Here is a 13,766-nt window from a genome sequence, read left to right as displayed (position 1 = left end):
GATTTATTGTCGACTTGCCCTTCAGCTGACTGTAACTGACAGACAGATTTTGACAGGAAATTGCTTTTAGCTGACTGTCTCTCCTGTGTCCTCTCTGTGTCTGACCATCATTTTTCATTCTGTCCCCTTCTGCAAATGAAAGTGGAAGACAAAGAGAGAAGGAAAAGGGGGAAATACTTCAGAAAATTATGGAATGAAGGAGAAATATGAGCTCCAGTTGAGGAAGCAGGAGAGAAATCATCAAGAAAGGTTTCTGCTAAAGATCTAATAATATAAACAGCCCTCATTTTGAATTTAGTTGTGCATCTTAATTATCACTGACTGATGTTTGTTCTCTTAAAAATTAAATAACATATTGCAGTCTTACTTACATATTGCCACTGGCCTCTCATTTATTTTCAAGTTTGTTTCACTATAAAGGAATTATGCTGTGCTTGCTAATAAATCAAATAGAGCAAATGAAGGGGCTAAAAAAATCATGTCCTGAAGTTTAAGTTACAGCATTGATTGCATTCCCATTGTTTTGCTGGGGGGAAAAAAGGCAACACTGTATTTCAATGGTCCACTTTAGACTACAAATAACTTTTAACTACAAGTAATTTTGCAACTGTTGTGTTCATGAGTGAATTATATTGTTGACTACTATTTTGAAGATGAAGTCTGAACTGTGGAAGAGTTGTGTCCTGATGTAATGTGTGAGAACGTAAGTGAGTAAAGAAGATGGACGAAGTTCGCTACCACAAACTACATGTCGACTAACTACAAGTAACTTTGCAACTACATGTCAACTAACTTAGTGGAGTGTAGACTGTTAAGTTAGGTGATAGGGTTCAAGTTAGTAAATTGACATTATAGTCAGAATGTGTTGGAGGACCATCAAAACAAAGTGTTAGCAGATATTGAGCAGAAAGTCTACTAATACTCTAATGAGAGTCAGTAGAATGCCTAAAGTGGACGCCCTAGAACTGAAAAAAATCTAAATAGTAATATTTAACAAACTAAAATTACAAAAACAAAACAAGATTACTCAAAATGAAACTATTAAAATGAATACTGAAAATATAATAATAAAATAATAATAGCCAATTCAAAATATTAATAAAAATATAACAGTACTATATAAATAATACTAAAACAACACTGCTCTGTTGATTATTGTTTGGTGGTCCACATGGAAGAGGCAGGTATGTATCACTCATTGCAAACACAAATAAATCCCCAGTTTCCTCAGCGTTACATTGAGTCTGGGTGAGAAATGAAAATGATCCAGAAGAGAAATATTTGTACAACGAATTTCATATTACGATCTGATAAGATTCACATTTAGCATAACAAATACTGACTCCGATATTCTCTTTGGACGGACTGTCACCAATCACAGGACAGACAAAGTTCAAAGTCAAATTCTTTTTGGATCCTTTAATCAACGTGACTCTCCCCAGAAACCCAATCAAAACAATGAGTCAGTCATACTGCAACACATTTCTTGGTGTCCGTCTTTTAAAAATGTGCAAAATGTTTTCCAACAAAACCCATCAGATTGGCGAAAACAGTCACAGATACTCCCGGTGCCACATCACATCATATCAGTGATCTCAGAAGGATATGGCGTTTTTATGTGTCCCTTTAGGACAAGTTAGGAGACATTGTTGTGCCGCTCTCCAGGGTTCAAAGCAGTCCTGACAAGCCCAAATACAGATTCTCAAATTTTCAAAGCATTGAAACTCTAATGTTGCTCCAGCAGAAAAGCCGTTTTTCACAAAGCTGATGGAAATTTAAAAGTGCAAAGACTCCATTTTTAGATAAAGTGCTGATTTTAGCAGGCTTCCCTCATACAGTACATTTCTCTACACATCTCTATTTTGCCCTCTCTTTACATAATGGCTTTACCCATTTCTGTCCACCGCCCTATGAATCATTCATTTTGCACTGTTCAGTTATATGTTTATAGGTCTGATATGGGTGTAGTACAGTCCATTTGCAGGAAACCTGATGTAATCCTGTGGAATACAAGCATGAAAGTTACTGTGAATGAGAAATGTCAAACAATGTGAGTGCAGTTTTGACAAAGTAAGAGTCACTGAGACATGCCTGAAGGTCGTCCATCATATCTGTCTAAGTAAGATGAACCAAGAAGTACTGGTGTTGCAAGAAGTCATAAAAATCTGAAATATCTTTGCTGAAAAATACAACTGCTCAGAAGTTTCTCTTACATAGCTCATCTATCAATTTTGGCTCAAAGTTGTGTCTCATGAAACAAAAACACAAACAAATAAGACAATTATTAGCACTGAGTTGGAATATAGAGCTATAAAATTAATGTGGATTGTAAAACTCAGATAATCTAGTTTTGTAAGAATCTGCAAAACTGTCATTCAAATATTACATTTCAATATTTCATCTGTGGAACACAAAGGAAAATATTTTGTAGAATGTTTTTGTTCATACAATGAAAGTCCAAAACAGTGTTGCGAACAAAATGAACAATAAAACATTAGGAGATGATTATATGCACAGAGCGGCTATATGCACAAAGTGCAGCTAGCGATAGATGCTATTTACACTAAGTGAAAATAGAAGTGTTTTCTTTGAACTAAGCATAAATAGTGGTTAGATGTTATTTATACTTAGTGCAAATAGTGGCAGATACTATATATTCACCTCAGTGTATTAGTATATTATAAAAAGCGCAATAATAACAACATATTCGGTACATATGATTTTATTTATCAAAATCATAAATCGATGCCACCTCATGGGACATTACCCTGTTCCTAAAGTCCACCCCTACACCTACTCCTAACCCTACTCTTAAACACTTTATTCCCACAATTATTATATAAGTTATCCACATTTTCACTTTTCAAATATTTTCTTAATTTTTATTTTAAATTAAATCCTCTTTGAGCGGCTATGCAATGGGAAAAGGGAGAAAAATGAGTTTGGAAAATTCGGGTCAGTGGCATCAAAAGCTAATGCCACCCGCATTGCGCTTCACACCACTGATCCTGTTATCAATGGGATTTTGTTTTTAATTTTGTCTGGCTCAATCAGTGAGTGTAAATGGCACCTGCCAACAAGGCGGGCTTTTTGCATTTGGTGTAAATAGACACTCCATATAAAATATCTTCTTTCACATTCAAGAAAAAGTCATACAGGTTTGGACCGAAATGATGGGTGAACTATCCCTTTAAGAGTCTGTTGTATGTCCAAAATGTTTTATAGAACACAAATGTTGTTGTACGTCCATCCAAGGACATCTGACTAATACTGGCTTATTTCAAACAACACTTCTCACTGTCATACACGGATGGACGCCTGGTGCGTTCAAAACATCATTACAGCTAATAACCTTCATTTCCTGCACAGGACTCAATATTTATTTGGATGTTTGTTCATAGCTAACTCTATTTTTACAGGTTGATAATTGGACCTAATTGGACAATTTCTATGATTTTGCTCAGGTGAAAGATGCCAGCTGGGAACGCAAACACTCAGATGCGACCTTTGAACGGTTTCACATAAGCTGTCAGCATGTCACTGTTGATGACTGAGAAATTGCTTGCGAAACTGGAGGAATTTGTGTAAAATATAAGAATAATTTGCTTGAGTTTGGTGTGGCTTGGAGAATTTTCACTTGGCCTGACTGCGTTTTTGTGAAATGCATGTGACCAAAACGGACAGGCATACTATAAGCTCTGGAGATGAACGTTATTTAATTACTGTTTGATGAACTGAAACAAAGAACATTCTGGCGAAACTGGTATTTTTCCCATGTTTGGCCAGAAGCAAAGGATAAAAAGGCCTATTTGAGGTCTGGCAGAGGCTTCCTGTCCAGTCCAACACAACTACAAAAAGTTATTTCTAAAATGAGAAATAGACTGAATCCCAATTTGCATAATAACCATCTAATTTAGTATATGGAAATGACTCCCCTACGGCACTTCCCTTGTCTACATATATATATATATACATACACAATCCAGAAATCTTGAAAAAAGTATCACAGCAGTTTCCACAAATACAGTGAGCAATACAACCATTAAAAGAAGAAATGTACACCAAATCAGCATAGTAGAATGATTTATGAAGGATCACGTGCCATCAGGAAATTAAACATAAATTAAAATTTTAATTAAAAAAAGATATATATTAAAATAGAAAAGTTTGTAACAAATTGTAATAATATTTCTGTTTATAAACAGAACTGTACAGCCTAGGTGAGCATAAGAGATTCTTTCAAAATCTCATCCACAGTGTACAGTATATAAATATGTATTACGTTTTATAATAAAAGTAAACACTATTAAATTATAAAGGAATTAAAAGTATGTACTTTACCATCATACCTTAAACCATCTTGCATACTAAGTATAAGCTTGTGATTTAGGATTCAGTCATATAGGTTTGAGAATCAATTTAAAGTTCCAATACCCTATTTTATTGAACCATTATATGATTCTTTTCCTCATAGCTCCACCAATCACTAGGTGGCATCAGATGGTACCTACAGTGGCTCCGGTTTAACATTGGCACAACATGGGTGCGGTTCTCCTGGCACTGGCACGTGGCTCAGAGCCTAATAGAGACATCTCAGAGGCTATTAGCACAGATGGTTGTCTGCAAGTGTATGCAAATAAGGTGCACACTGAATCAGGCATCCCCATCAACACCACCTGTCTGCCTCTAACACACACACACGTCCCTCGCCTTCCCTCAAAACCCCAGCTCAAGAACAAGACTGTACCTCCCTGTTCCTAATCAGCTAGCGCATATTAATTAAAGCAAACACATTAATCTTCATTCGCTGTGTTTGAGGAGCATAGTATCAGAGTAGATAAAGAGAGAATGGGAGATACACAGAGAAATTCAGAGAGGAAGGGAGAATCACATTGTTTTTGAAGATGTGTCCTTGGGAAGATGTGTTTAAGAGGTTGGTGTGGTCAAGGAGGACAGCTCTGTCTTTGTGTGTGACATTGCTGGCAAACGTCCCAGCAACAGAGGGGGGTTTAAAATGTCCCTAGTGGGTATTTGCATGTATGCTACACCACATTTACCTCCAGGATGAAGAACAGTTGGCTATAGTCTTAAATGGACAGTGTTAATGCCTGTCACAAACACATCCGTTTGCATCCCCAAAGGAAATCCGTATCATGCAGAAGTTGCTCAGTTACAGTTTATGGGATTTCTATGATATCATTTATCATAAGCATGAGTTTTTAAATATCAACGACCAGGAAACTTCAGCAAACGTCTCATTTTTCACGTTTCTCACGTTTTTCTTTATAACGGTTAAACAAATTCACTCTCCCGCTCTCATATGCATAAAGCAATGACTTTAATAATGCAATAAGGTATCATTGTTTTCATATCATCATTTAACTGTTGAAAAAAGCTGTTGGTTATTATAAACAGACACTTGAGTATATTATTTTGAGCGCAGTCACTGTACCATTTACTCTGCAGTAAAATGAGTCTCTGTTTACATCTAAACACTTATAATATAGAAAAGAAAAAGCACAGTGTTACCAGAGGGTTTTGTCATTTTTGTGTCTGACCTCTCTCTTGTGTTCCTGACTGGCATCTGTGGTAAAGTTCAGAGAGGAGGAATTCTGTTTTGACCAAACAGAAATGGCATTGCCTAAAAATAAAGCATAAGGAGTCTCAAATTTTACTGGTGTTGTGTTTAATTTCCTCCTGTTGCCGTGGATAGACTGTCACAATAGGAGTTAATTAAGTTTGAGGTGGCTTTGTGGTGAATTTGCCGTGTCATCAGAAATAACAGCAATAAAACAAAAGTGTTGAGTGCACAATATATAATTCTTACTCCAGGGCTGATATTTCATGCACAATTTATATTTTTGCATTTTTATAAAATTGGAAAGGCTTTTTTTTAGCCAGAAGCATTCCTTGATAGACGTGACACAGCTGTATAAAGTGTGCAGTTTAAACCAAAATGCCTGTTTAATCCTCAGTGGGGGAAAAAATGTTGCAGAGATACTCATCTGGCTTATTAGGGGCCAATTACTCCTTGACCCCAGATCTGCATTATTGACGAATGCACAAACACTTTTGTTCCGTATTGCTGTAAACACAAAGCCCTGGCCTGGTAACAGATGGCATCCTTAAACAATATAGTGCACTGTCAATTTCTTTCCTATTGAGTCTACTTAAAGACTACAAGGATTAATCAATACAGTCAAACCAAAATTTATTCAGACACCTTGAACATTTCATTCATTAATACAGTTTATTCACTATAGTTTAAAAAAACGGTAATAAAATATGACAAGATCTCAGAGTTAAACTGTATCAGAAAAAAATAATCTTAATTATGTCAGATAACACTTAAGCAAAACATTGTCAGGTCAAAGTGTCTGAATAATTTTTGGTTCCAAATTGTTATCAATTTTAATGGTAGTCCACTGTATGAAGAATTTTTGGGTATAATATGTCACAGTTAATTTTGTTATTATCCTCACTTACATAAATGAACTATAATGTCCTGCACCCACTAGAAAAAATATATCAAAAATATCAAAAATGTCTGAATAATTTTTGGTTTTACTGTATATATATATATATATATATATATATATATATATATATATATATATATATACACACATTTTTCTTATTATTATTTATAATAATTTCTTATTATTATAAGTTGTGCTGCTTAATATTTTTGTGGAAATCCTGATCCATTTTTTTTTAGGATTTTTGATTAATAGAAAATTCAAAAGAATTCCGTCTATTTGAAAAAAAAAATGCATTTCAAAAATTGTATTAGTCATTAATCAACCTTCTGTGTGTGTGTGTGTGTGTGTGTGTGTGTGTGTGTGTGTGTGTGTGTGTGTGTGTGTGTGTGTATGTGTGTGTGTGTGTGTGTGTGTGTGTGCGAGTGTGTGTGTGCGTGTTTTTATGATTTATGAGGACACAAATTTGTATAATGACATGGGTATTACACTGGTATTACCACGTAAACGTGAAATATGAGGACATTTCTTAAGTCCTCGTATATAAAATAGCTTTAAAAAACAAAACAATGTTTACTAAATTATACTAAACAAAGTTTTATTAAAAATGTAAAAATGCAGAATGTTTTCTGTGATGGGTAGGTTTAGGGGTAGGGGTAGTGTAGGGGGATAGAATGTACAGTTTGATGTACAGTTACAAACCTGTGTGTGTGTGTGTGTGTGTGTGTGTGTGTGTGTGTGTGTGTGTGTGTGTGTGTGTGAGAGAGAGAGAGTGTGTGAAAAGTAATATACCATCAGCATCAATAAAAAAAATAAATAAATAAATAAAATAAAAATGGCTCATCTCTAAATTTGAAAAGATTCCCACCATGTTTTAATTTAATTTTTGTTTCAGATTATTTAATTTTGCATGCAACCCATTCATGGTAAAATAATAATTATCAGTTTTATTCTCAATATCTGGAAAACCCTTTATATCCCAGCATTCTTGCCCACATCAAACTACATTACTGCCTTGACTGCCTCTACGCTTTGCCTCATATCACCACACCATAAAACTCCACAGCGCTGCAGGGTCATTACAGCATATAACGACAGGCGAATGTAATGTGTTGTGCTCAGCGTCTCCACCCACCGAGGGCCATAGCTATGTTTAATATCCCATAATGCCGACAACAGAGGAAAAGCACCCACTAATGACTCATCGGCCCAACACGATTTACTAAAGAGCCTTGCCACCCAGCAGGTAAGGAGCCACAGCTGAGGAACGAATCACAACGTCCCAGGAGACCTCAGTGACTAGAGGCATATGTGTTGAATGAGAGAGCCTGCAGAAAGCTCTGGTGATTTATGTTCCAGCATTATCAGCCTTGTTCCTGTTGGGTTCAGGGCTGACCTCCCCTCCTGTACTGCTTTTTTTTTTTTTTTTACTGTTCTGAGATCAGAAAAATTTTACTTAATAGATTTTCAGGGAAAATATACCTCTAAATCAGTGAACACTTGTTGATGCTCATTCAGCCAATCCCTTTGGATCATTTTTATTCTCCTTTTTTTTTTAAGAAACAATCTGGGTTCAGTAAAGTTAATCTTAATCTACAGCATTTGTATCATAAAAAAATGTTTTCCATTTGTCCATCCTTTTCTTAAAAAAAAATGCAAAAATTGAGGTTACAGCAAGGCACTTGCAATTGAAGTGAATGGGGCCAATAGCAGTAAAATACTTTCAATAGAATATCCACAAGACATAAACAATAAGCATAATTTTAGTGTGAAAAAACCTTTCTGTGTAACGTTATATCATGTAACGCTGAGCGCTCAGAGTGAAATAGACGCTCAGCGCCTCGTCGTTTTTTACCGGTCGCTTATAATGTGCATTCAGTAAGCTTTTGTTTATGTTTGCCTAGCTAATTTCCACCATCTCATTCACCAAAGAGAGAACACTGTAAATCAAGGAACAATTTGTATTCAAATGTATTGATTAATCATTTTAGTGTAATCATTTGTCAAAAGAGCTATTCATTTCTTTAGGTGTAAAAGTTTTTAAATGGGGGAGGGGGAATTATTCCGTTCACCTTTTAAACATCAGTATAAACCCTGGCATTTGACAACAACAGCTTTTGACACTGTAACCAAGGAGCGAATATAGTAGAGAATAGACCAGCTGTCAAAGGCTCTGAACTCAGACTGAACATCTACCCACAATCCCACAGGTGCAAGCTCACTGCGGTGTGTCTGCCATCTAAAACACTCCACCGAAACCACAGCTGCGTCAACATGTCACAAGTACGCAGCACGCAGGTGTAGAGATCTTTCTGCTGCAGAGCTATGGTCAGAGAGGAGCACTTCAGAGCTCAAGCTTAAGGAATGTGGAGTCATATTCAAACCAAGAGTTCATGGAGACAGACTGCTTTAAATTCAACTCCGTCCCTAATCACAGTCGTCATTATTTGTCTGTGAAATCAGCTCACCTGGTGTGCCAAGTGCAAATTGTTGCTTGATTGAGGCCTAAGCCATGGTGTGCAAAAAACAATGTTATTCTTCCCGTTCCCAAGAGACCTCAATCAATCGTTGTCCACTTAAGTCAGAAATAACAGTGATCAAATTTGCTGATCTCAGAGCTTTATGTGTAAGACCTGATGGTTATACTTAGCTAAGCCTGTGAAAGACATTAAATCAAGAGTTAAATTAAGACAAGCAAATGCCAAAACTGTGGCGCAGCCAAAATGCTACACATGTAAAAAGTATTTCAAGATGAAGGTACACAGAAAATAGACAAGAAAAAAAATGAAATTTATACAACTTTCCATAGTGAATGGCATAACATATGATGTTTAGCAGCCTCCAAATGTATCATTAGCACATTAATCGCTACCAGTCACGTCACTTATTGCAAAATGCCTAACTAAGCAACAACATAGAGACAAAACTAACCTGATTTGATATCTTAGGCCTGCGCATATCATTCGCCAAGGCTCAAAGCAGTTTCTTGGCTTAGTAAGTTAAACTGAAGGGCTGCCTTTCCTCATTACTCCATCTGTAACGCTTCTAATGACATGACAAAGACCAAGAACAAAAAGTGCTGCAAGGTTTTATTCATTGGGGTCTGATGACAAACACTCAGGGCAGAATGACTGCACTGGCCTAATTTCTCTCAAATGTCTCTTAGAGGCAAATTGACTTTGTCGCACTGTCTATCCGAGGTGTTCCTCGCATTTGTCACTAACGGCATATTGCCAGATGCGTATTCATAATGGGTGTTTGTGCATATGAGTGTGTGTATGACAAGCAAAAGATTAATGGCCACATGAAAATAAGCAAATTTCAGTTGAATGTGCTGCCTTTTTGTATAAAAGACAGTGTGCCCAAATAGACTTCAAGCTATTTAAATTCCACCCTCTGTTTCTGTTACATAAACTAAGCAATTAAGTGAATGCCAGGAAGAAATTTTCATTTCAAAAGCTTTAATGCACATCACGCCTCTTCTTAAAATGAAATGAGTCTCATTCTGGCTTTTATAAGCCAAAAAAAGGGGGAATTTAGATCATGCAGTCAGTCAGTGTGCTAGGTGTCACAGAGTTATTGATATGCCATTAGAGGAAATTTCTGACTAATAGCCGTGAGCCTGCATTGACCTGTTGTTGCGCTAATGAAAAATGACAATCGCCTGTAACAGCTTTGATTTATTACAGCAGGCAATTACTGTCTTAGCGACGGATGTTGTGTAAAAAACAACTGCCACACAGCGAGATGGTTTAATCTGCCAGCGGTTGTGTGCTGGAGGAAACTGTACATCCGTAAGCCACATGAGTATCCCTGCCTGTTGAATCCCACCATGACCATGGTCTAGCCCCGAATAGGATTTGATTATGTAGCCAAAAGCTTAGAAAAAAATTGCTTTACCATTCTCCAGTTTAACTGTAGTTGTTTAAGCACTGCTCAAAGAGAAAACAGGATAAATGTTGGTAAATGTACACTAACATATATATATTTTATAAAGCATAAAGAAACAAAAAAGTGAAGGAAATTTTTAGGTCTAATTCTAGTTGGGAAATAATCATTTTGGAACTATTTGCAAATAATATTTGTGTTAATTTGCATTAAAATATAAACTTTACTATATCAGTAATACTAGCATTTGACTTCCCTTGTGGTCTAATGGTAGAATTTTTGTTAATCGTGTCAAAGGTTCCTGGGTTCTAATCTGCCCTCATATAGTCCCCCCCCCCCTCATTAAAATCAAAGATGTTCATCAATAATTGTATATCAAGAGCAAGTCTGTGTGCATTTTGTTTTGTGATTTTACTGGAAAGAATAGAGTCTCTACAACGGCATTAAGCGATAGATTGACGCGCTCGTCTGTGTGAAGAAGACGGAGCATGAGCTAAAAGAGAATGTCAACCCTGCTTACTTTGATTTGATTGGTCATCTCAATCATTTTGATGAGCACTGTTAGACTGCTGAGGCAGACTGAAAGTGTAACTTTTAACCTTTTTGTCATCCTAACAACAGAGTGCTGTGCAATGAAGTGCAGCAGAGCAGTGCAAGAATTTCAAATACTGGGGGCGGGGACAATTTGTCCATTTCTAATTATTTGTAGGGGAGGGGGGTAATATTCACAGTAATATTGTGAAATATTATTACAATTTTAAAATAACTGTTTTCTATTTTAGTATAATTTAAGACATAACTTATTTTATGCAATGGCAAAGCTGAATTTTCTGAATTTTCAAAAGAACAGCATTTATTTGAAACAGAAAACTTTTGTAACATATTTATCATACAGTAATATTTAAAGTGACCTTTACAACTATAGATATTGCTTATAAAGTTTCTAGATCTAGCCGAAAGCACACAAACTCATCCAGGATTAAGTGCTGAAGACAGAAAGCGTTCCAGTCTCCATGGACGAGAGCCACGCAGCCACTTGCTAGCCATCACAGCTTTGTGATTTAGGAACCTCAAGGGTGGCATCCTTGGCTGCCCTGTAAACGCCCTCATCAGTCCTGCCTCTATTCTCAGCCCTGTTGCTTTTATAAGCTGTCCTGATATTGGTTCACAGCCTTCGGGGATACTAAATTCTGCTGAAGGTGGTAAGCGAAAGGGGGGGGGGGGGTGGATGAAGGGGAAAAGGCTCTACTGACCCACTGATTTACAGCTCGACTTTAATTGGGTTGTAAAATCAAATCCAGTGTTGTTTCAGGAATGCCAAGATGTGATTCCTGCGCTGTTTACAGGAGGAGTCAGACAGTCAAGGACACTGAGAAAGAGAGAGAAAAAGATGAAAAGAAGTAAAGAAAATGGAAAAACAGATTTTCTGATATTAAAGTTATACAAAGTGCTCCCTCACTACTGTATCATTACCAGACAAGTCATTATTGTTTCCTTTGTCATGCCAAAATATTTTGTGCAAGTCCTTATGGACAGAGCAAACTACTTTGTTAACAATCGTGATCATAAATGTTCCAACAGAATAATAATATCAAGAAAAAGGTTATTTTTATCAAGCAGATTCATCTGAGCAATTACCTTATTGCAATAAACCAATTTTAAAAAACAATCTAATCTAAATGCACTTACGAAGCTCACGGCAACATTTTGCACATCCAAAGGAATCAAGTCCATAACATTTGTGGTGAACTCCCGAACTCTCATTATGCCTGTAGAAAATCACATTCTCCATAAATGCTGCTCTCTCAGCAATAAATTACATCTGTGTCTGAGATACTGCAGCATTATCTCACTCATTATTCTGGAACGGTGGGTTAGGTTGAATTATTAAAGGCAGTTTATCTAATTGGATGCAGGGCTATGAGGGTAATCCCATCTACAGAGTGATATACATATACTGTAAATGCATACTGCACTCAAATGAACCTCACTTGTAATTATAGGGATGTTCTCCATCTCGTTCCAGCTCTCTCTCTCTCGTTCATGCTCACTCTGTATCTCTGTATCTGAAAAAGAGAGAAGAGAAAATGGAAAAGATCACCAAGAGATTGTAAGTGGAGTACATTTCAGGCCTCCACTCCTACAAATAAAGCTTCTTTAATGGCTCTTAGAAATGCCTTAGGTTCAGCAAAGAATTCTCTTCTTGTTTGCCCTTATATTCTTGCATGCACTGTATAGAGTTCTAAAGTTAGTTATATGGCTATTGAGGGAGTAAAAACTTTTTTTCCCCCAAAATTTATTTGAAATAGAAGTCTTTTGTAACAAATGTAAGGCCCTGTTTCCACCTGGTATTAAGATGTGTTTTGGTTGATGGGATCACAAGTAGATGCTAAATACAGGTGTAAATGGGGTGTAAAACATTTTGAGCTTGTCCAATTTTGACCACTTCCAGAGGTAGTCGAAAACACATTAGAATGTATTGCTTTCGTAGTGTAAATGCTCATGTGGTCGAATGTGTTCAAACAACAACAACAACAACAATAACATTTAAATATAATGCACATTTAAACACAATATAGATTGTTCCAAAGTGCTGTACAAAATACAAAACAGATCTACACAAGAATAATTACAGGTTTCCAAATGCTAAAGAATAAAAATATGATTTAAGAGAAGATTTAAAAATGTCCAATGAAGGAGCAGACCTCACATGATAGGAAAGACCATTCCAAAGCTTGGGCCCAGCCACAGAAAAGGCCCGATCACCCTTTGATTTATAGCGACACCGAGGCACAGTTTAGAGCAAGTGAGTAGAAGATCCAAGTGCCCTAGCGGGACAGTATGGTACAAGAAGATCACTTATATATCTTGGTGCACAGCCAGACAACGCCTTATAAACAAACATAAGGATCTTAAAATCAACTCTAAATTTAATGGGAAGCCAGTGAAGAGATGCTAATAGGGGAGATGTGGTCCCTCTTTTTAGACCCAGTCAGAAGTCTTGCGGCTGCATTTTGAACAACTTGCAATCGTGATAATGAAGACTGAGGGAGACCAGAATAAAGAGAGTTGCAATAATCTAATTGTGATGTTACAAGAGCATGAATAACAACTTCTAAATCTTTGCTTGAAAGGAGATGCTTCAACTTTGCAATTGATCTTAAATGGAAAAAACTTCCTCTAATAACAGCACTTATTTGTTTATCAAAAAATAGTGAAGAGTCAAAGATCACTCCAAGGTTTTTGATTTGTTTGTGTACATTTGTTGAAAAAGGACCTAACTGGGCTTCCAGAGCAGGAGAGGAGTTTGCAGGACAACATAGTATTAAAACCTCTGTTTTATCCGCATTCAGCCGGTCTTGCGGCTGTCAGAGCAGAAACAAAAGCTGCTGCTCTCCC

The 13,766-nt window shown here is 36.6% G+C and overlaps 1 long non-coding RNA gene across 6 annotated transcripts in view; it reads right to left on the bottom strand.

Moving 5' to 3' along the window:
• Positions 1-15: 15 nt before the first annotated feature.
• The window catches only part of LOC125255245, a 31,168-nt gene continuing 17,417 nt past the window's right edge, over positions 16-13,766 (bottom strand). For all 6 annotated transcript variants that reach the window (XR_007181856.1, XR_007181857.1, XR_007181858.1 and 3 more), the window contains 4 exons: positions 12,359-12,433; positions 12,057-12,136; positions 11,621-11,736; positions 16-129 (listed from right to left, as the gene is read on the bottom strand). This is a non-coding gene — a long non-coding RNA (uncharacterized LOC125255245). The remainder of the gene's footprint in view (positions 130-11,620; positions 11,737-12,056; positions 12,137-12,358; positions 12,434-13,766) is intronic.

The sequence above is a fragment of the Megalobrama amblycephala genome, linkage group LG20, assembly GCF_018812025.1.
Source record: "Megalobrama amblycephala isolate DHTTF-2021 linkage group LG20, ASM1881202v1, whole genome shotgun sequence".
NCBI classification, from domain to species: Eukaryota; Metazoa; Chordata; class Actinopteri; order Cypriniformes; family Xenocyprididae; genus Megalobrama; species Megalobrama amblycephala.
This window is presented reverse-complemented; position numbering and strand designations above follow the sequence as displayed.